Consider the following 24808-nt stretch of genomic DNA (forward strand, 5'->3'; position numbering starts at 1 on the left):
ATAATTGAAATTTTAAATTTTAAAAATATATGGTTTAAAAATGATCAAATTGGAGAATATGAACTAAATTCATAACTTACACATAATACAAGACTAATAGCAAAATTTGACCTAATGAATTTAATTGCTACAGTTTGATCAAGATTAAAATTTTAAAATTGAAAATTATAGAGATTAAATTTGATCATATGAAAAGTATAATCACTAAAATTGATCAAATTAGAGTATAAGAACTAAATTTATAATTTTTGTATAGTATAGGGACTAATAGTGATTTTAACCTATATTTTTAGAACATAATTTAATACGTTCTCAATTCAAATTCGAGTATCTACAATTCTTCTCTTATATGTGAACTCCTTTAAATATATAATTTAAAAAAAAAAAAAGTGGTAAGAACATTGCTAGCTATCTATCTAGTTCGATATTTAGACAAATGTTTAGACACATGTTCGAACAGAACACAAGAGAATAAGAGAAATGAACATAAGAGATTTGTTAACGTAGTTCAAAAACAATCGTACTTCATGGAGTTTCACTCAATGAATGGTTTTATTTAACAAATTTTTGGATCACCTATTGGTTTAAGCTCAATCTACCATTACATAGAAGTAATTGAAGCCCCAATAATAAACCCGATTGTTATATATCACTCACCCCAAATAACCTCACAATACAATCAATAAAACTCTACAATAAAAAGTCGAACACAATACTGCAAAATTACACAAATAACTAGCTAAAAGCAGTCAAAAGGCACACCCTATGTGCATGGCACAGTAGCTTATTTATAGGCTAAATTCGAGATTTTTTTTCCAAACAGTCTTGATAAAGTAAAAGTCTCAATTATAATATAAAGATATCTTCTTGAATTATCTCCAATAATAATTTCAAAATAAAGCTTAAAGGATAAAGATAAACCTTATGTGATAAGGCATATCGATCTCCAACTCTTCAATAGCCAAATTCGATCACCATAAGAACTTTCTAAGATAAATCCTTCCATTATAATTAACAAATAAAATCTCCAGGTCCAAGTAAACTAGCCAACTTGATATTCAAGTAAAAAGATAAAGTTAAGATAAATATAAACTTTTGATCTCTAAGTCATTCCACCCTTCCCCTCCTTACTCTAATTCGATCAACACTATTAATGGATGAAATGAAACATGTTCTGAGACTCATTTGCTTACAGAGAAAACAATCATGGAGGACCAAATCAAAAAGCCAATATCCAATAACACCTAGGCTGTTCCAAAGGTCTTGTTTGAACATGTGTTTAAACAACTAGTTAAACAGGTTGTGTCCAAAAAAGCATTTGAACAAGATTCAAGTCATCAATCTTGGACAGGCTCGGTCCTAACAAAAATTATGAACGCTGTTAGAATTAAGTGACCAAATTCTTATTTAAATAAAATACGATGGAAAATAAAATAAAAGTAAAATCCATATAGAACTAGACTTCTTTTATTTTATTTTAGAATAATGTTTTTAAACCTTATTAAACTCCATCTATTTTATATTGATTAGGATAAGGTGTTTCAATCCTACTAGAATATGGCTTTGCAAGCCTATAAATAGACATAGTCTATTCCTCTTGTATTTGATTCAAATTTTTCGACATAGTGAATTTTCTTCTCCTCGCCTGTGGTTTTTTCCGAAAGGGTTTCCACGTAAAATTTGTGTGTTTTTATTTTATTTTATTTTATTTTTCACAAATTGGTATCGAGCTTCGGGTTATTCATCTCGATCACGGTAATGGCGTCTTTGAAGTATGAAATTCATTGTTGGATCGCAACACCGATTTGCGTTGTGGCAAATTAAGATGCAAGCGTTCTTGCAGATGGATCTGGAGGATGCGCTGCTAGGATAGATAAGATGCCTTCGACATTAACGAGATGAAGAGAAGAAGCGTAAGGATCGAAAGGCATTAACACAATTACATCTGCATTTGTCCAACGAAATTTTGCAGGATGTGATGAAAGAGAAAACTGCCGCTGCATTATGGAAGAGGCTAGAACAAATATGTATGTCGAAAACTCTAGCAAGCAAATTGCATATGAAGTAGCGTCTTTATGCTCATTGTTTGGAGGAAGGTGCGTCTGTACACGAACACTTAACAGTGTTTAAAGAAATTCTCTCAAACTTGGAGTCTATGGAGGTTCAGTATGATAAGGAAGATCTAGGGTTGATTCTACTTTGTTCGTTGCCCCCATCTTATTCAACCTTTAGAGACACGATTTTATATAGCCGCGAGTCTCTCACAGTTGATGAGGTTTATGATTCTTTAACCTCGTATGATAAGATGAAGCATCTTGTGGTTAAACCCGACTCTCAGGGAGAGGGTCTCATTGTTCGTGGGAGACAAGATCAAAATGCTGATGATGATCGTGGTAGGATACAGGAACAGAATCCTCGTGGTAAATCTAAGGGTAGATCGAAGCCTTCAAACAGAGGTAAAACTTGTAACTTCTGCAAGAAGAAAGGGCACATTAAATCTGAGTGCTATAAGCTACAAAATAAGATTAAAAGGGAGGATGTGAATCAAAAGGGAAAACAACCAGAAACTTCCGGTGAAGCTGATGTTGTAGAAGACTACAGCGATGGTGAACTTCTAGTCGCTTATGTCAATGATTCTAAAGTAAGCGAGGAGTGGATACTTGATTCAGGCTGCACCTTCCACATGAGTCCCAATCGGGATTGGTTTACAACTTACGAAATAGTATCTGAAGGTGTTTTTTTGATGGGAAATAATGCTTCGTGTAAAATCGCAGGTGTTGGAACAATTAAAGTTAAGATGTTTGATGGAGTTGTCAGAACACTTAGTGACGTGCGGCATGTTCCAAAATTGAAAAAAAATTTAATTTCATTGAGTACTCTTGATTTAAAAGGGTACAGATACACAGCTGAAAGTGGGGTTTTAAAGATTTCCAAAGGGTCCCTTGTTGTGATGAAAAGGCAGAGAAAGATTGCCAAGTTATATGTTTTACAGGGTTCTACTATTACTGGTAATGCAGCTGTCGCTTCCTCTTCCTTGTCAGATGATGATATTACTAAACTTTGGCATATGTGCCTAGGGCATATGAGTGAGAATGGCATGACAGAATTAAGCAAAAGAGGACTTCTTAATGGGCAAGGAATTTGCAAACTAAATTTCTGTGAGCACTGTGTTTTTGGGAAGCAAAAGAGAGTTCAATTCACTAGAGGAATCCATAACACGAAGGGAACGTTGGAGTATATTCATTCTAATCTGTGGGGGCCATCTAGAGTGCCTTCGATAGGTGGAGCTAATTATATGCTAACCTTTATTGATGATTTTTCCAGAAAATTTTGGGTGTTTTTCCTAAAGCAGAAAAGCGATGTGTTTTCCGCATTTAAGTCTTGAAAAATTATGATTGAAAAACAGAAGGGAAAATAGATAAAATACCTCTGCACAGACAATGGCTTAGAGTTTTGTTCTGATGAGTTTAATAAATTGTGCAAGTCAGAAGGGATCATGAGACACTTGACAGTTCGTCATACTTCATAGCAAAACGGCATTGCAGAACTAATGAACAGAACGATCATGGAGAAGGTTCGATGTATGTTGTCAAATGCCAACTTACCGAAGGCATTTTGGGCAGAAGCGGCCTCTACTGCATGTTTTTTGATCAACCGATCTCCATCCGCTGCCATTAAGAAAAAGACTCCACAAGAGGTATTGTCTGGTAATCCTGCTAATTATTCTGATTTAAAGATTTTTGGGTGTCCTGCGTATGCTCATGTTGATAATAGAAAATTGGAACCGAGATCTATTAAATGCATTTTTCTTGGTTATAAAGCTGGTGTAAAAGGGTATAAGTTATGGTGTCCTGAAAATAGAAAAGTTGTGATTAGCAGAGATGTTGTTTTTGATGAAGCTGCTATGCTACCTAGCTTATCTCTTAAAGACTCTTCCAATAAAGAAAATCAAAAGCAGGTGGAGCATCAGAATAATACAGAGTCAACTCCTCAAGCCAGAACAAAAATTGAGAATAGAGTTGCTTCTTTACCATAATACTCTATCGCCAAAAACAGAACTAGAAGAGAAATTAAACCTTCAAAGAAATATGCCGAGGTTGATCTAGTTGCTTATACTTTAAATGTGGCTGAAGATATAGATGCGAATCAAGAGCCATCTAATTATTCTGAGGCGGTTAGCTGTGAAGACTCAGAAAAGTGGATGTTTGCTATGCAAGAAGAGATGGAATCACTCCACAAAAAGCAGAACATGGGACCTTGTGAAACTTCCTAAAGGTAAAAAGGTTGTTCATTGTAAATGGGTGTTTAAAAGAAAGAAGGACTCTAGGAATTGAAGAACCGGATATAAAGCAAGGCTTGTTGCAAAGGGTTACTGATCAAATTCCGAGTGGACTTCAGATGTGTTCTCTCCGGTTGTTAAGCATAGTTCGATTCGAGCTTTGCTTGGTATTATGGCCATGCATGATTTGGAGCTTGAGCAGTTAGATGTAAAAACTACATTTCTGCATGAAGAACTTGAGGAAGATATTTACATGCAACAACCAGAGGGTTTTATAGTCTCAGAAAAAGAGGACTATCTTTGCTTGCTGAGAAAGTCCCTTTACGGTTTGAAACAATCACCAAGACAATGGTACAAGAGGTTTGATTCCTTTATGACTTCTCATGATTTCAAAAGAAGTAGTTTAGACAGTTGTATTTACTTTAAGAAAAACAGTGATGGTTCTTTTGTATATCTACTTCTTTATGTTGATGACATGTTGATAGCAGTAAAAGATAAATGGGAGATAAGAAAGGTTAAAGCCCAACTAAGTGAAGAATTTGAGATGAAAGATTTAGGACCAGCAAAAAAGATACTTGGTATGGAGATTCTCGAGATAGAAAAGCAAGTAAATTGTACCTAAGTCGGAAGGGTACATTGAGAAAGTTCTTTGCGAGTTCAATATGCAGAGTGCTAAGCTGTTAGTACTCCTTTAGCACCCATTTCGGACTTTCATCGGCCTTGTCTCCTCAATCGATGATGAGATTGAGTACATGTCACATGTTCCATACTCTAGTGCGATGGGATCTCTCATGTATGCTATGGTTTGTTCACGTCCAGATTTATCATATGCGGTCAAAGTTTAGCGATATATGGCAAATCCGGTAAAGAACATTGGAAAGCGATTCGATGGATTTTAAGATACTTACGAGGCACTACCGATGTTTGCTTACAGTTTGGAAGAACTAAAGATAGAGTTATAAGGTATGTTGATGCTGATTTTGCTGGAGACCTTGATAGAAGAAGATCTCTCACAGGTTACATCTTTACAATCGGAGGTTGTGCAATTAGTTAGAAAGCCACTTTGCAAACTTCAGTCGCTTTGTCTACCACTGAAGCTGAGTACATGGCGATTACTTAGGCTTGTAAAGAAGCTATTTGGTTGAAGGGACTATTTAGTGAACTCAATGAAGACCTTCAAATCAGCACAGTATTTTGTGACAGTCAGAGTGCCATCTTTCTTACAAAAGATCAAATGTTTCATGAGACAACAAAACACATTGATATTCGGTATCATTTTGTTCGTGATATTATTGCTCGTGGTGATATTGTTGTGAGCAAAATTAGTACTCATGAAAATCCTGCAGATATGATGACTAAGTCACTTCCTATAACCAAGTTTGAGCATTGCTTAGACTTGGTTGGTGTTCATTGTTGAAGTTAAACCCTTAAGGGGTTTTATGGAAGAGGTGGAGAACTTGTTTATTGAAAGTTCGCGATGAAGAACTTGTTCATTGAGAATTTGTGTCAAGGTGGAGATTGTTAGAATTAAGTGACCCAAATTCTTATTTAAATAAAATACGATGGAAAATAAAATAAAAGTAAAATCCATAAAGAACTAGACTTCTTTTATTTTATTTTAGAATAAGGTTTTTAAACCTTATTAAACTCCATCTATTTTATATTGATTAGGATAAGGTGTTTCAATCCTACTAGAATATGACTTTGCAAGCCTATAAATAGACATAGTCTATTCCTCTTGTATTTGATTCAATTTTTTCGACATAGTGAATTTTCTTCTCCTCTGCCCGTGGTTTTTTCTTGAAAGGGTTTCCACGTAAAATTTGTGTGTTCTTTATTTTATTTTATTTTTCACAAATGCTTAAATAATTAGGCAAAACATTAAAAATTTTAACATCTTAAAAACCCCCTTGGTTGAAAACAATATAATTATGAGAGATTATGTGTTAAATTCTTCTTGGTAAATAAAATATAAATTATTAGTGCTAGCATAGAAAATACTTGGATACTAGAGAGAATTGAAAAGACTAGTCTGTTAAGAGAAATAAATCTTGTAACGCCCCTAACCCGAATCCGTCACCGGAAAAGAGTTACGGAGCATTACCGGAGTTACCGATTCATTTATCAGATATTTCATTAATCCGATATCTTTTCTTTTCCATGTTCAAGTCTCGTATTCAAGTCATTCGGATCTTTATAAAGAAATTTGATCGTCGTTTTCATTTATTTCATGTTATAATACATTCAGCTAATGCTCTAAACAAAATTATCATTTTACCCCTACACTTTTAATTAATGACGATTTCATCCTTAGGTTAAAACAAAATAAAATTATTGCAATTTAATCCTTATTTCTAGCCGTTATTCTCACACAAATTGATAACAACCTATGAATTCTATAAAATGTCAGAATTTTCCATAATTTCAACACTTTTCAATTTAATCCTTAAAACATGTTTTTCCCTGATCTTGAGCTAAATTAATAATTTCATTCAATTTTGTAATTTAAATAATAAAATAATCCATTTCATGCAAATTGGTCATTTCTAACATTTTTTTTACAAAATTGCCCATAAAATTTTACTTTTATTCAATTTAGTCCATGAGCCTAAAACATACAAATTACCCATGCTAGCTGAATATTCATACATATTTTCCTCCTCCTCCTCTCCATTCCACATCCTTAATTTATATAACATGCAACAAGTAACATTATCAATAATTTCACTATTTACTTATGTATATTTAAAACTGTCCATTTGCGTCATAGTCACTAAATTATTTATATCTTAAGCTACAGAACTAGAAATTAAGATCCGCTAATTTTCCCTAAAACTAAACTTACTTATCTTATTACCATAAAATTTTCAGAATTTTTGGTTTATCCAATAAGTACAGTTTATTCTTTAAAGTTACCCCTATTCTGCTGTCTGACAGTTCCAACCCTTCTTCACTAAGAATTAATTATCTCATCGTACGAGATTCGGATGATGTTCCCGCTTATTTCTATTGAAAATAGACTCTTTAAGGATTTTAAACATATAAATTTAATCCCTTAATTATTTTTCTCCAATTTTTTATGATTTTCCAAAGTCAGAACAGGGGAACCCGAAATCATTCTGACATTGTCTCACAAAACTTATTATATCTCATGATTTACAATTTCACTACTTACACCGTTTCTCTATAAGAAACTAGACTCAATAAGCTTTAATTTAATATTTTATTCATCCTCTAATTAGATTTCTACAATTTTTTGAGATTTTTCAAAGTTAGACTATTGCTGCTGTCCAAAACTATTTTAATGCAAAATGTTAATTTTCATTTTGCCCCAAATTTCACAGTTCATACAATTCAGTCCTTACTTAATTAACCCCTCAATTAAACTAATTTTCTCAATTAATACTTTTCCTAGACATTATAAGTTATTTCATAACTATTGAAATTCAGAATTTCCACATAAAACTCTAACTTCAAACTCTTTTACAATTTAGGTCCCAAACATTCACTTTCTATTCAATTCTTTCAATAAAATCAGCATATAGACAATTTAAAGCTCTAATTCTATGTCAAATCATCATATACTTCTAGCACATATTCATAGAAACTTTCAATTTCTTTCATAGAATCAAGACCTAATGAATTCAACAAATGGACCTAGTTGTAAAAGTCACAAAAACACAAAAATTTCAAGAAATAATCAAGAATTGAACTTACTTGCAGTAAAAATATGAAAAACCAGCTTAAGGGAACTCTTCCATGGTGTTTTTGCTGATGAGAATGCAGAAAAATAAAGAGAAATCTAGATATTTCCACTTTAGTCCTAGCTTTATTAAGTAAATTTTGCCCTTAATTCCCCTTATTTTCTTGGTGATTTCATGCTCTTGCCGTCCAGCCCAAATAGAAATTGGGTCTATTTTCCTTTTAAACCCTCTTTCTTTTATCATTTAAGCTATTTAATCATTTCCCACAATTTTGAATTTGATACAATTTAGTCCTTTTGTTCAATTAGCTATCAAGACTTTAAAATTTCTTGTGAAACTTTAATACTAACTTATTAACACTCCATAAATATTTATAAAAATATTTATGGCTCAATTTAAAATTCGAGGTCTCAATACCTCGTTTTCAATTTTAATTATTTTAATATATATATATATATATATTTTAGTACATTTCACTATTTCAAAATTTTTCCTAACTTCACATTTAACTTATACTCACTAAATTAATAATATTTCCTACTCATTTGTCGGATTTAGTGATCTCGAATCACCGTTCGACACCACCTTGAAAATTAGGTTGTTACAAATCGGTGTATAGACTAAATTATAAGAATGTTAAAAATGTAAGGGAAAAGTGTGAAATATAAAAGCAAAAATGATTAAATTGAATTAATGAAAAAGTAAAGAGAATAGAAGTGTAATTTTACCAAAAGTGAACGAGAAAGAATTGTAGAGAATTTTCAAGGACAAGATGATCATTTCTTAAATAGGATATTTACTAGAAAAATCATAAAATATTGACAAATTATGGACCATTTGATTAAATTGAAAAGTAAGAAGAAATCTTAACTATTGGATTGAAATTATGACTAAGAAGAAATCTTAACTATTGGATTGAAATTATGACTAATAGATTTTAATATTATATTTTAATATTTTATTAATTAATTCAATAAAGACATTTTTATGGAAGCATGAAGAATTATCTTAATGCTTAATTATTCCAATGCCACCACCATTATAAATAGAAATAAAACTTCCCATTTCTTATAAGTTCGTCTTTTCTTACCAAATTCCACTAATTCATTCCAAAACCTTGAAAATTTTCATAGTCACCAAAGAGAAAAGATGAAGTATAAGTTTTGGAGAGCTTGTATACCATCTTAGAGGCAAGAGATAAGAAATTATTAATAAAGAAAATTGAAAGGAAAGTGAAAGATTGTGATTAGAGTGAGAAAGAAAGAAAAGAGAAGCAAAGAAAGTGAGGTTCTAGCTAAAAGAGAAGTAAGTTGTTAGGATCGACTCGATTAAGCAACAAGTAAAAAAATAGCGGAATAAATTGAGAAATAGAACACACAAACTTAACGTGGAAAAACCCCTCCAAAAAGGATAAAAAACCACCGGCAAATATAATTTTACTATAAAGGCAAAAGAACGAAGAGTACAAAAGATGGAGATAAAAACTAAACCCCGAAAACCCGAAAACAAAGAGCCCTCAAAACGTAAACACAAAATTCTCTAAATGTGTTATAAGTTCTAATATCTAATGGGTGTATTTTCTAAGGTTGTAAAAGAGCCTATTTATAGGCTAAATTCATAGGTCAAATAATAATAAAATAATCTAAACTAATCAGTGTTTGATTGAAACAAATAAATAGAGTTTAACTGAAAGATTATTTATCACATTTGACTGAAAATAGGAGTCATATTTAACAAATATCCACCTTGACTCATATTTCCACAACACCATCTTTGCCAAAGCCCGCCACGAGCCTATCTTGAACTATGCAAAGAGTTAACTGAGTCGAATTTGTGCTTAGAAACTGGAAGACTTCTAGCCTTCGACTTGTACACTACCAAATCAAAACTAACCCGACTCTGATTTTCACGAACACAGTGCCCTAACTTTTCAAAACCTACATCTAAAAAAGAACCTCTCTTCAACGAAATGGTCACACATTTTTCCCTCCTATGACCAAGTTGCCTCTGCTCCAAACCAGTTGACTTCGACTCCATAACGGACGAAGGATGTACGATTTCACCGGCCACTGTAGAACCTTCCAAAATATAAAGACTGCCAATTCTTTTAACTTTTAACAAAGCGAGAGCTCTACGAGATACTTTAATGCCGCCCAACTTGATGTTGATTCTGCATCCTTTCAAGTCTAAAATACTCAATAAGATGAGATTCTTTCGTAAATCAGGTACATACCTGACATCTGAGAGTGTCATAATCGTCCCGTCATGTATCTTAATTTTAACAGTACCAATACCAATTACCTTACTAGATGAATCATTTCTCATGCGCACAACTCCACCTTCAACTGAACTGTATGTGGAGAACCATTCTCTATTGGGACATATGTGGAAAGAACATCCCGAATCTAGGATCCACTAGGACGTGAGCTTGGAGTTATCGCTCGTTAACACTAACAAGAAATCATTACCATTTTCATCGGCCAAATTAGCACCAGCCACATCTTTCTTGTTACTCTCAGCTGCTCTTTTATTTCGCAGTTTATAACAATCTACTTTGACGTGACCAAACTTTTTACAATAGCGACACCTTTTGTCTCGTTTTTTTGAGTTTGTCTCTACTCAACAAATGATCCTTCACATCTTCGAACGAGAGTTTGTCTCTGCCATAAATCAGGGCCTCCCTGAAAGACATGTAAAAGGGGGTAAAGAGCACAATAATAGCATAGTCTGATCTTCATTGTCAATATGAACCTCAACAGTCTTTAAATCATTTAAAAGAGTAATGAATTAACTGATGTGATCTTTAAAAAACTCACATTCGTTCATGCGAAACGTAAACAAACGTTGTTTCAACACTAAACGGTTAGCCAAAGACTTAGTCGCATAAAGAGTTTCTAACCTTTTTGAGGTTTTCTCCATCAATACCTCCTGCAATACCGTATTCACGAGGCACAACTGGATTGCAGGCAAAGTCTTTTCATCAAGCTCTTCCCATTCTGTTTTATTTAGATTCTCAAGCTTTTTCCCGGTAACAACCTTTTTCAAGCCGGATTGAACTAGAATTGCCATCATCCAAACTTGCCACAGATTGAAATTTGTCTCACTATCGAACTTCTCAATTTCAAACCTTGTTGTTGCCATCTCTGAATGAGCTGATCTATGAAAATTGAACTAGCTTTGATACAACTTGTTAGGATCGACCTGATTAAGCAACAAGCAAAAAAATAGCAGAATAAATTGAGAAATTGAACACACAAACTTAACATAGAAAAACCCCTCCAAAAAGGATAAAAAATCACCGGCAAAGATAATTTTACTATAATGGCAAAAGAACGAAGAGTACAAAAGATGGAGATAAAAACTAAACCCCGAAAACCTGAAAACAAGGAACCCTCAAAACGTAAACTCAAAATTCTCTAAATGTGTTATGAGTTCTAATATCTAATGGGTGAATTTTCTAAAGTTGTAAAAGAGCCTATTTATAGGCTAAATTCATAGGTCAAATAATAATAAAATAATCTAAACTAATCAGTGTTTGATTGAAACAAATAAACGAGTTTAACTAAAAGATTATTTCTTAAATTTGACTAAAAATAGGAGACATATTTAACATAAGTATTTATTGAACTCTTTTGTTACTTAAGAATTTAATTATGATAATTGTATTAAACATTTATGATTAAGACAAGGGCTTGAAAGGTTAAATTATGTGGAAGAATATGATTCATAAGTGTAGTAAATTGATAGAAAACTACAAATTAACTAAAATGTTAGAAATTATGCTAAAATGGTTTTTGGATAACAACATTGTTTTAACTTTGAAATTTTACCAAAATTGTAGAAATTGAGTCAAAGGTTGAATCAAACATGAAATTTAATCTTATTGAGTCTAGTTTTATATAAAAAAAAATTGTGTAAGAAATGGAATTGTAGATTATGAGATAAATAAATTTAAGTGAGATAATATTAGATTGATTTCGGGTTCCCCTATTTTGACTTTGAAATAATCATTAAAAGTTGTACAAAAACAATTAAGAGTTAATCTTTATATTGCTAAAAAGCTTATGAGTCTATTTTGAAAAGCAAGAAATGGTAACATTGTACGATGTTTTCAAAAATCATTAAAAAATGTACAAAAATAAATTTTAGTAAAGAGGATCAGAGCTATCTAGCAATAGAACATGGGATGGTTTGAAGAAAATATTGCATTAATTGGCTTATTTAAAAATTCTGGTTTTTTTTATATTAGTAACGGGATATCTAGTTTTGGAAATTTCAAACCAAACTTGATTATCAACTCCAAGGAATGAGATATGAATAGAAATGTGACTGCTGCGTAGTGGATTACTTTGTCATAAAATTTTAGTAATAAGTGTTGTGTGAATTTTAAGTGAAAGGTTATACATTTTGTAAGTGGTTCAGATTGTTATGTTATATTTATTTGAATGTTTAATTTGATGAGATATTATAAAAATTAATTTTGTATAATTATTTTATATGTTCTAAGTAAAGAAAATATTATGTTTATGTATGAAGTGAATGGTGAATGATTTATGAATAATTTGGTGGATTAAGTGATTAATATGATAAAAATTGAAGTAAAGATTGTCGAAACCATTTTTTATTTTGAGAAACAGGGATCGACTTTAAAAACGAAAATGGAGTCGCCACCAATCTTTTGTTTAGGTGTGATTGGATCACCTTATAAAACACTATGTTTTATTTAAAATATTGATTTTGGCCTACGAAATTATAGAAAATGGGTTCGGGAGTTGGTTACGTACGAGGAAGGATTAGCACCCTCGCAACGCCCAAAATTGGTACCAATTGATTAATTAATGTCCTAACATTGAAAATTTGACAAAATGTTAAAATATGATCCCTTTAAAAATGTGCGAACAACTCGAGTTGGATTTTAAGATTCTTTTGTTCCAAAAGAACAAAATATCACATCCAATACGTTAGGATGTGACATTTTAAACCTTCGAAACCAAGATCCTCTCAGGGTTTACAAAACTCATGCCTAAAAAAAGGGATATTCAGTTATTTGGTCAAACAGAAAATCGACACCCAGCACGTTAGGGCACTATTTCCCGAATTTCCAAACACAAAATATGGCCTTGTTTTTTAATTTAAGAAAGCACGGGAGAAATTTTAAAAGGATACTTGGTTATTTGGTCAAACAGAAAATCGAAACCCAACTCGTTAGGGCACAATTTCTCGAATTTCTAAACACGAAATATTGCCTTGTTTTGAAAAGTTTTCGAATAAGCGATTATAAAACCGACTCAAAATATATTCGTTAGTTTACTTAAGGATAAAAGGCAATCAATATTGGGCAAAAATTGGAATTTAAAACCTGATGTAATAATAAGAAACATACAAGCATAGTATCAAGCATGAAATAAAAATACTTGGTAATAATATTACATGAATGATAAAAAATAAAAAAACACAAAGGAACAAATTAGGGTACATGCAATGGCAACCCATCATATACTATACAAATACTAATATTAATAACCGAAGGCTAATGAATTAAAAGCCAATTTAAAAGAAATTCTAAGCAAATTACACAAATGAAATATAACAAGTTTTAAAATAAAATAAAATGAATAATATGGAAGAAAGAAAATTTGAAAACATCACTATACAAACAGTACAAAAATTTTAAAACAAGTAATAGATATAAAGGTTTAAAATAGGTAAAAGGTAAAAATAAATAATATATTAAATAGTAATATACAAATGAATTTTAAAATGAATATTATAAGGTAAGTAATATACAAAATAATACATATGTCAATCTACATAAATAATATCGTAAAATAAAAACTTAATATAAATAATTGATACATGAAAATACAAATGTATAAAAGTATTTGAAATAAACAAAAATATATGATAAAATAGGGTCTTTATAGGAAATAAATTATATATAAATAGATTTTAAAGAAAATATATACATAAAAGAATATAACATCAATAATATATATATAGAATAAGAAAATAATTTTAAGCTAAATTATGTGTAAATATATAAAATGTATAAAAATATTTAAATTAAATATCACATAAATTTTTAAAACATAGAAATATAAAAAGAATCTAAAATAAGTAAAATTGAAAAACAATATAAAAATATACAAAAGTAAGTAACAAAAACACTAAAACAATGCGAGATCAAACGAAAAAATAAAAATATTAAAACAAATTCTTTTAACAATAAATAATGAATAAATTATAGAGAATAAAACACAAAAACTAAAAAAATAGACTCAATTGAAGTAAAAACCAAAATCAAAGGAATGATTTACAAACAAATAAAGTTACTAAACAAAATCAAGGATTAAAATAAAGTGCGTGAAAACACACGAGGATTAAAATGCAAATGCCCTAAATATCTGAAACGCAATGTTTAAACGCGGACTAATTTGAAACAATGCTCAACTTTCAGTGACAAAATAAGAATAAGAAATTGGAGTAGGGCCCAACCATAGGACTGCGCACAAGAAAGGGACTAATCGTGCAGATATTCCCTTTAAGCAAAACGTGCGGATCCTCATAGGTACCGGGTCGGGTTGAATGGGGTCGTCTTATACGGTACCGTTTTAAAGCCACTGAAATAGGCCCTAAACGGTGTTGTTTCAAATACAATATAAAACTAAAAATAAACCCTAAAATTAAAGCACTTAGTCATTTAAAAGCAGAAATAAAAAAACTAAACACCCCTTTTCACTCCCATAAGAGCCTTGTTCAAGGGTTTGGCATTCTCAACCTGTAACGCCCCTTACCCGAGACCGTTTCCGGAGTCGAGCGCAAGGCACTACTAAACTTATTTGAGCACTTAACCAAATTCAGATAATTTATATCATACTTTTCAGACAAGCTGTCCAACTGCGTCATAGTTGCTAAATAATTCATATCTCGAGTTATAAAACTCAAAATCCAAATCCGTAAATTTTCCCCAAATTTATACTCATATATCTACTTACCAATTTTTTTATATAATTTTTGGTTAGTCCAATTAGTACAGTTTAGTAGTTAAATCTTCCCCTGTTTCAGGGTTTGGCTACTTTGACCCCTGTGCACTACGAACCAAATTTCTCTCTGTACAAAATTCAAATAATCATGCCGTTTGTTTCTCTTAAAAACAGACCCAATGAGGAATCCATACATATACAGTATGACTCATAATTATTTTTTTGCAATTTTTAATGATTTTCTAAAATCAGAACAGGGGAACTCGAAGTCATTCAGACTCTGTCTCACCACAATTTAAATATCTCATAACATAAAATCCAATTGCATGCACCATTTCCTCTATATGAAACTAGACTCATTAGGCTTTAATCTCATTTTTTTTTCCAGCCCTTAACTCAATTTCCACAATTTATGGTGAATTTTCAAAGTCAAACTACTGCTACTTACCAAAAACTGTTTTAGTACAAATATTGTTAACTGGTTCATAACATCTTTACTTCAATTCATTCAAACTCTATACATGCCATATAAATCTTTAAACATAAAACAAAAACTACCAGAATTGATCTGAATAGTGTGCCCTGTTGTGTTGATCCGATCTACCCACTTCACTTCAAGTCAATCTACATAAAAATATTAAACACACACAAGTAAGCTTATTGAAGCTTAGTAAGCTCATAGGCATAAAAACAAAAATCATATCAAATATCGTACACAATCATATATCTATTAGTTTAACTATTTCATCCTCCAAATCAAAATTTCATTAATAACTCATTGGAATAATTTCCATATGGCTACTCACAATTTAACTCCCTTATGCCCATTTCTCATTTACTTCATTGTCAAATTAGGGAATAATAAGGAATTGAGTGCTTCATTATCACATTGCCATAGTAAACTATGGGCTTTCACATTATTACGCATCACACACGAAGCCATAGCCTTGCCATGGTCTTACACGGTTCACATATCATACAAAGCCATATCCCGGACATGGTCTTATACGGAATCACATTATCACATTATACCGATGCCATAGCCCAACTATGGTCTTATCTGAGTCACATTATCACATTGCACCGATGCCATAGCCCAGTTATGGTCTTAAACGGCGCACTTATCACATATTTTTCGTCAATTCATCAAGGTCACAGAATAGAAGCACTCAAATCCATTGTTCCTACTAATTTGTACTTTTAGTTACACATTATTTATTAGTTAATGCAAATTGATAGTATTCATCAACAATAAAATACTTTAACAATCATAAGATTTTCGTAACAAAACATTGAACTTTGCCATATGAACTTACCTGGACTAATTTGCAAAAGTCGTAGAAATTCAGGGACTATTCTTGAATTTTCTCCTTTCCACGATTCAGTTCGTTTTCTTGATCTATAATTATAAATCATTCCTTCATTAGCATCCATTTCAATTCTATTTCACTTCACAATTTATGCTGTTCAAATTTTGAAATTGCACTTTTACCCCAAAATTTATAGTTTTCACAATTTAGTCCCTGCTCAATTCACCCATCAATTGAACTAATTTTTCTCAATTAACACTTTATTTTATCATTATAAACTATTTCAAAACCTTTTATATTCTTAATTTCAACAGAAACCTTCAATTCACAACTTTTTCACAATTAGGTCCTAAATATCATTTCCTATCAAAATCACTTAATAAAACCACCTTAATATGAAATTAGAACTTAAATTTCATAATAATTCATCATAAAATTCCCTTATCCATCTATGGTAACTTCCAATTTCACCCATAAAATCAAAAACTAATGAATTCTACAAGTGGACCTAATTGTAAAAGTCATAAAAACATAAAAATTATCAAGAAAAAGCAAGAATTAAACTTACATGATGTAAAATATGAAAAACCAGCTTTCTCCAGACCTTCTATGGCGTTTTGGCTGATAAAATATGAAGAGATCTCTAGATTATTCAATTTTATTCTTATTTTATATGTTAAAGTTGTAAAATTTCCAATTTTGCCCTTATTTCCCTTATTTTTCTGCTGATTTTCTTGCCTTTGCCGTCCAGCCTATTCACTTTTAGGCTTAATTTCCCTTTAAATCTTCCTTCTTTTAACACTTGAGCTATTTAATCCTTTTAGCAAAATTTATTTTTATTACAATTTAGTCCTTTTTATTTAATTGACTACCTAATTGTTAAAATTTCTCAACCAAACTTTATTACTAGCTAAATGAAACTTCATAAATATTTATAAAAATATGTATAGCTTGATTTTCAAATTCGAGGTCTCGATACCTCGTTTTTGACCCGTTTGACCTAATAAATTCTTTTAATTCATTAATTTCACCATTTCACAAATTCTTCTAAATTCTTACTTGACTCATAAATATTAAATTACTATCTTGTTCAATCTTATTTTTAGGATTTAGTGATCTCAAATCACCATTTCCAACACCATTGAAAATTAGTAGTTACAACTCTCCCCTCTTGGAAATTTCGTCTTGAAATTTCGTACTGAAAAATAAATGCGGATATTGTGATCTCATAGATTCTTCCGTTTCCCAAGTTGCCTCCTCCAATCCATGTCGATGCCATAACACTTTTACTAACGGTACTCGTTTATTAGTAGTTCTTTAACTTCCCGAGCTAATATTTTCACTTTGGTTCCTCCGAATAAGTCATATCGATTGTAGCTCTATCTCGGTATGAGGAATCACATGTGAAGGTCTGATCTATATCGTCTCAACATAGATACATGAAATACATTATGGATCTTCTCAAGTTCGGAGGCAAGGCCAATCTATAAGCTACCGGACCGATCCTCTCAATGATTTCGTATGGTCCGATAAATCGTGGACTAAGCTTTCTTTTCTACCAAACCGTAAAACTTTCTTCCACAGAGAAACTTTCAAGAACACACAATCACCCACATTAAACTCTATATCTCTTCTTTTCAAATCTGCATACGACTTTAGGCGATCGGAAGCGACTTTCAAACTTTCTCGAATAATCGAACTTTCTCTTGGTTTCGAATTAAATCCACTCAGACTAATTTCGATTCACTTAATTGACCAATACAACGAGGTTCTGCACTTCCTTCCATACAGAGCTTCAAATGGTGCCATTTTGATACTAGCTTGATAACTGTTATTATAAGCAAATTCACTAAAGGTAAGTACCTTTCCCACCGCCATCGAACTCGAGTATCTGACACCTTAACATATCTTCCAAAATCTGAATCACTCGCTCTGATTGTCCATCTATGTCCGAGGGTGAAAAGCTGTACTAAATTTTAACTTAGTACCTAAAGCTTCCTGTAGTTTATTCCAAAATCTCGAAGTAAACCTCGGATCTCGATCAGAAATAATTGATGTCGGCACCCCATGTAATCTCACAATTTCTGACACATATAATTCCGCTAACTTATCAAGTGAAAAATCTTACGTAGGAATAAAATCGCCGATTTAGTGAATCATCTACTATCACCCAAATCGAATCTTTTTCTTGAGTCACCGGCAATCCGGATACAAAATCCATCGTCACATGTTCCCACTTCCATTCGGAATCATTACGGGTTGTAACAAACCAGAGGCACTTGATGTTCACTTTTACCGTTGATGATTAAACATTTTGCCACAAATTCACAAATTTCCGTTTCATACCGGCCACCAATACATTTTTTCAAATCACAATATATCTTCGTACTACGGATGAATCGAGTACATACTACTATGAGCCTCTGATAAGATATCCTTCTTCAATTCTAGATTATTCGGGACACAAATTCTATTACGATGGTATAACATACCACTATTATCAATAGAGTAATCTAAGTTCAAATTATCCCGAACCATTTGTCGTTTCAACACCAACCGGATCTTCATCTTGCAATTCCGAATTCGTTGAAAGAATCTGGTTTTGTCTTTAATTCAGCTAATATAGAACCATTTTCATTAATAGACAAATGAGCATTTAACGCCCGAAGAGCAAATAATGATGATTTTCGACTAAGTGCATCTGCCACTACATTTGCCTTACCCGGATGATTATCAATGATAAGATCGTAATCTTTCAACAGCTCTAACCATCGCCTCTGTCTCAAATTCAGCTCTTTCTGCGACATTAAATATTTCAAACTTTTATGGTCTGTATACACATATCAGTTCTCTCCATATAGGTAGTGTCTCCAAATTTTTAAAGCAAATACTATGGCAGCTAATTCAAGATCATGTGTAGGGTAGTTCCTCTCATGTGGTTTCAACTGTCGAGAAGCATATGCTACAAATTTTCCTAACTACATCAATACACAACCTAAACCATTCAGAGACGCATCACTACATACTACATATGGCATACTTGATTCAGGCTGAGTTAACACCGGAGCCTCTGTCAACATTTTCTTTAATTGATCAAAACTTCGTTGGCACTCATCAGACCATACAAACTCAACATTCTTCTGTAATAATTTAGTTATCGGTGAAGCAATCAGTGAAAAATCTTTTACAAATCGACGATAGTAACCAGCTAATCCAAGGAAACTTCGCACTTCCGTAACATTCTTTGGAGTTTTCCAATTAATCACCGCTGACACCTTACTCGGATCTACCCGTATACCATCAACTGACACAATGTGACCCAAGAATCCCACTTCATGAAGCCAAAATTCACATTTACTAAATTTTGCATATAACTGTTTTTCCTTAATATCGTAGTACAATTCTCAAGTCTTTGAGCATGCTCGGATTACGTCTTTGAATAGATTAGTATATCGTCAATAAACACAACCACAAATCTATCCGGTAAGACGGAAAATTCGATTCATTAAATCCATAAAAGCGCAGGAGCATTTGTCAAACCGAATGGCATAACTAAGAACTCATAATGACCATACCGAGTTCTAAAAGCATTTTCGGTACATCACATTCCTTTACCTTTAATCGATAATACCGGATCTCGAGATCTATTTTTGAAAACTCTTGTAGCATCCTTAAGTGATCGAATAAATCATCAATACGAGGCAAAGGATATTTATTTTAATTGTTACCTTATTCAATTTGCTCGTAATCTATGCACGACCTCAATGAACCATCCTTCTTTTCACAAATAAGACAAGTGCACCCCATGGTGACATACTCGATTCGATAAACCCTTTGTCTAACAGTTCTTGCAAGCTGCGCTTTTAACTCTCTTAATTTGCTGGAGCTATTCTATACGGTGTCACCGATATGGGAGCCGTTCACGGAAGCACATCTATCACGAACTCAACTTCTCTATCGGTGGTAAACACGGTAATTCTTCAGAAATACATCCATGAATTCATTTACAACAGATAGTTGCTCTAACTTTGATTTAGAACTTGAGTATCAAGAATATAGGCTAAATAAGACTCATTTCCTTTACGCAACAATTTACGAGCGGACATAAAGGAAATCATTCTAACCATGTCATCCAAATTCCAGACTCAACCAAAATAATATCTCTGTTTGACATTTCAAGCTAATTCGTTTTCTCGACAATTCACTACTGCGTCATGTTTCATTAACCATCCATGCCGAGATAATATCAAATTCACGAAGCGGTAGCGACATCAAATCACGGAGAAATCACAGCCCTTAACTTTCAGTGGACAGTTATGACATATTAAATTAACTACCACACTTTGACTTAACGGATTTGTAACTTGTACATCATAATCAGTAGGCTCAACAAATAAATTCTTTTCAGATGCTAACATAGTGCAAATATATGAATGAGTAGACCCAAGGTCTATTAAAGCATACACAGGAACATCATAAAGATAGAAAGTACCAGCAATTACATCTGGAGCTGTTGCTTCTTCTCTCGCTCGAATTGCATAAGTACGAGCAGGAGCCCTAACTTCTGATCGGCTAGCAGTATCTTTCATACCCAAACGAGTAGCCCACAGAACGCTGCTCCGACCAGGCGTCTTCCTTTGAGGAAGAATTTTTGTTTCTCCTCTGTTCCACTTCTTCTACTTGTAATTGGGGACAATCACGAATAAAGTGATCGGTAGCCCACATTTATAACAAGCCCTAACTTACTTCTACATTCATCGGGTGACTTCTTCCACAATGTTGACACTTAGGCCTTTGGGTATTTTGTACACTACCCACACTAACAAGTGGTCTGTCGGATGCTTTGTAATCAGATTGTCTTGGCCTACTTTTTCCTGATCTTTCGAGTCTTGAAGTGGCTCAACTGAATTCCTCTTTAGATTTATTCACTAGTAAAGCCGAAAATGACTTAGATGCACTTCTTTTGAAAGATTCTTTACTTCTTCTATCTCGTTGCATCTTTTTATTATATACTTCTTCAAGCTTCGAGCACGATCGATAGAACAACAAATTCTCGTATCTCAATGCCCCTATCATCATTTTAATCTCATCATTAAGCCCTTCTTCAAATCGATACACATTTCTTCTTGATGGGTACTATATCTCGAGCATATTTGCTCGGATAAACAAATTCTCTTTCATATTCAGCCACCGACTTGTTTCCACGTGCATAAGTCGAGAAATTCTCTTTTCTTCTTATCCGGATATCTTCTACTGACATATTTATTCTTAAATTCATTTTGAAAAAATTCCCAAGTGATCTTCTCGGTAGATACATGACTTCTATTGTTTCCCACCGGTTATAAGCTTCTTCTTTCAATAATGACACGGCACATATTAAGTAATCATCGGTGAGCACGCCATTTGCTTAAAACCCTCATTATACTTTGTAACCAATATTCGACTTTAACGGGGTCATCATCTGTTCTTCCCGAAATTCTTCACCCCATGTTTTCGAGCTTTTCAAATGGAGAACGTTTGCGATTTAGTTGTCGGAGGAGGTGGAGGAGCAACCGGGGTACTACTGAGATGTTGAGATAGGGGAGGAGGTTGCGAGTCTGATTTCTTTCTCGCACATTCTCATTATACCACCGATTCATGAATCCATAAATCATATTTTTGAGTTCTTGTTCTCGCATCAATGAAATCGAGCTTCACTACTTGTTCCTTGTTCGGAGGTTTGTACTCGCTATTAACTTCTTCTTGCTCGGTTTGTTCGGTCTATCGACATCTTTTCAAATCGAAGATAATCTATAATAAAAACAAGGATTAGATCGGATCATACACGACACACTATCACAGATTTATATGGCATGTAATTCTAGACACTTTTCACATCATACATATTTCGAGAATTGGCTAAACCGAAGCTCTGATACCAATAAATGTAACGCCCCTTACCCGAGACCGTTTCCGGAGTCGAGCGCAAGGCACTACTAAACTTATTTGAGCATTTAACCAAATTCAGATAATTTATATCATACTTTTCAGACAAGCTGTCCAACTGCGTCATAGTTTCTAAATAATTCATATCTCGAGTTATAAAACTCGAAATCCAAATCCGTAAATTTTCCCCAAATTTATACTCATATATCTACTTCCCAATTTTTTTATATAATTTTTTGTTGGTCCAATTAGTACAGTTTATTAGTTAAATCCTCCCCTGTTTCAGGGTTTGGCTACTTTGACCCCTGTGCATTACGAACCAAATTTCTCTCTGTACAAAATTCAAATAATCATGCTGTTTGCTTCTCTTAAAAATAGACCCAATGAGAAATCCATACATATATAGTATGACTCATAATTATTTTTTTGAAATTTTTAATGATTTTCTAAAATCAGAATAGGGGAACTCGAAGTCATTCAGACTCTGTCTCACTACAATTTAAATATCTCATAACATAAAATCCAATTGCATGCATCGTTTCCTCTATATGAAACTAGACTCATTAGGCTTTAACCTCATTTTTTTTCCAGCCCTTAACTCAATTTACACAATTTATGGTGAATTTTCAAAGTCAAACTACTGCTACTTACCAAAAACTGTTTTAGTACAAATATTGTTAACTGGTTCATAACATCTTTACTTCAATTCATTCAAACTCTATACATGCCATATAAATCTTTAAACATAAAACAAAAACTACCAGAATTGATTTGAATAGTGTGCCCTGTTGTGTTGATCCGATCTACCCACTTCACTTCAAGTCAATCTACATAAAAATATTAAACACACACAAGTAAGCTTATTGAAGCTTAGTAAGCTCATAGGCATAAAAACACAAATCATATCAAATATCGTATACAATCATATATCTATTAGTTTAACTATTTCATCCTCCAAATCACAATTTCATTAATAACTCATTGGAATAATTTCCATATGGCTACTCACAATTTAACTCCCTTATGCCCATTTCTCATTTACTTCATTGTCAAATTAGGGAACAATAAGGGAATTGAGTGCTTCATTATCACATTGCCATAGTAAACTATGGGCTTTCACATTGTTACGCATCACACACCGAAGCCATAGCCTTGCCATGGTCTTACACGGTTCACATATTATACCGAAGCCATATCCTAGACATGGTCTTATACGGAATCACATTATCACATTATACCGATGCATAGCCCAGCTATGGTCTTATACGGAGTCACATTATCACATTGCACCGATGCCATAGCCTAGCTATGGTCTTAAACGGGCGCACTTATCACATATTTTTCGTCAATTCATCAGGGTCACAAAATAGAAGCACTCAAATCCATTGTTCCTACTAATTTGTACTTTTAGTTACACATTATTTATTAGTTAATGCAAATTGATAGTATTTATCAACAATAAAATACTTTAACAATCATAAGATTTTCATAACAAAACATTGAACTTTGCCATATGAACTTACCTGGACTAATTTGCAAAAGTCGTAGAAATTCAGGGACTATTCTTGAATTTTCTCCTTTCCACGATTCAGTTCGTTTTCTTGATTTATAATTATAAAATCATTCCTTCATTAGCATCCATTTCAATTCTATTTCACTTCACAATTTATGCTGTTCAAATTTTGAAATTTCACTTTTACCCCAAAATTTACAGTTTTCACAATTTAGTCCTGCTCAATTCACCCATCAATTGAACTAATTTTCTCAATTAACACTTTATTTTATCATTATAAACTATTTCAAAACCTTTTATATTCTTAATTTCAACAGAAACCTTCAATTCACAACTTTTTCACAATTAGGTCCTAAATATCATTTCCTATCAAAATCACTTAATAAAACCACCTTAATATGAAATTAGAACTTAAATTTCATAATAATTCATCATAAAATTCCTTATCCATCCAGGGTAACTTCCAATTTCACCCATAAAATTAAAACTAATGAATTCTACAAGTGGACCTAATTGTAAAAGTCATAAAAACATAAAATTATCAAGAAAAAGCAAGAATTAAACTTACATGATGTAAAATATGGAAAATCATATTTCTCCAGACCTTCTATGGCGTTTTGGCTGATAAAATATGAAGAGATCTCTAGATTCTTCAATTTTATTCTTATTTTATATGTTAAATTTGTAAAATTTCCAATTTTGCCCTTATTTCCCTTATTTTTCTGCTGATTTTCTTGCCTTTGCCGTCCAGCCTATTCACTTTTAGGCTTAATTTCCCTTTAAATCTTCCTTCTTTTAACATTTGAGCTATTTAATCCTTTTAGCAAAATTTATTTTATTACAATTTAGTCCTTTTATTTAATTGACTACCTAATCGTTAAAATTTCTCAGCCAAACTTTAATACTAGCTAAATGAAACTTCATAAATATTTATAAAAATATTTATAGCTTGATTTTCAAATTCGAGGTCTCGATACCTCATTTTTGACCCGTTTGACCTAATAAATTCTTTTAATTCACTAATTTCACCATTTCACAAATTCTTCTAAATTCTTACTTGACTTATAAATATTAAATTACTATCTTGTTCAATC

At 32.4% G+C, this 24808-nt stretch overlaps 1 long non-coding RNA gene across 1 annotated transcript; it reads right to left on the bottom strand.

The window, feature by feature from the left end:
* Positions 1-15467: 15467 nt before the first annotated feature.
* Positions 15468-20814, bottom strand: LOC128290479 (uncharacterized). Its single transcript, XR_008280337.1, has 3 exons — positions 20769-20814; positions 16283-16365; positions 15468-15590 (listed from the first exon to the last, which is right to left on the bottom strand). It is a non-coding gene; the product is annotated as an uncharacterized LOC128290479 (long non-coding RNA).
* Between the last annotated feature and the right edge of the window lie 3994 nt (positions 20815-24808).

The sequence above is a fragment of the Gossypium arboreum genome, chromosome 3 (assembly GCF_025698485.1).
Source record: "Gossypium arboreum isolate Shixiya-1 chromosome 3, ASM2569848v2, whole genome shotgun sequence".
Lineage (NCBI taxonomy): Eukaryota > Viridiplantae > Streptophyta > Magnoliopsida > Malvales > Malvaceae > Gossypium > Gossypium arboreum.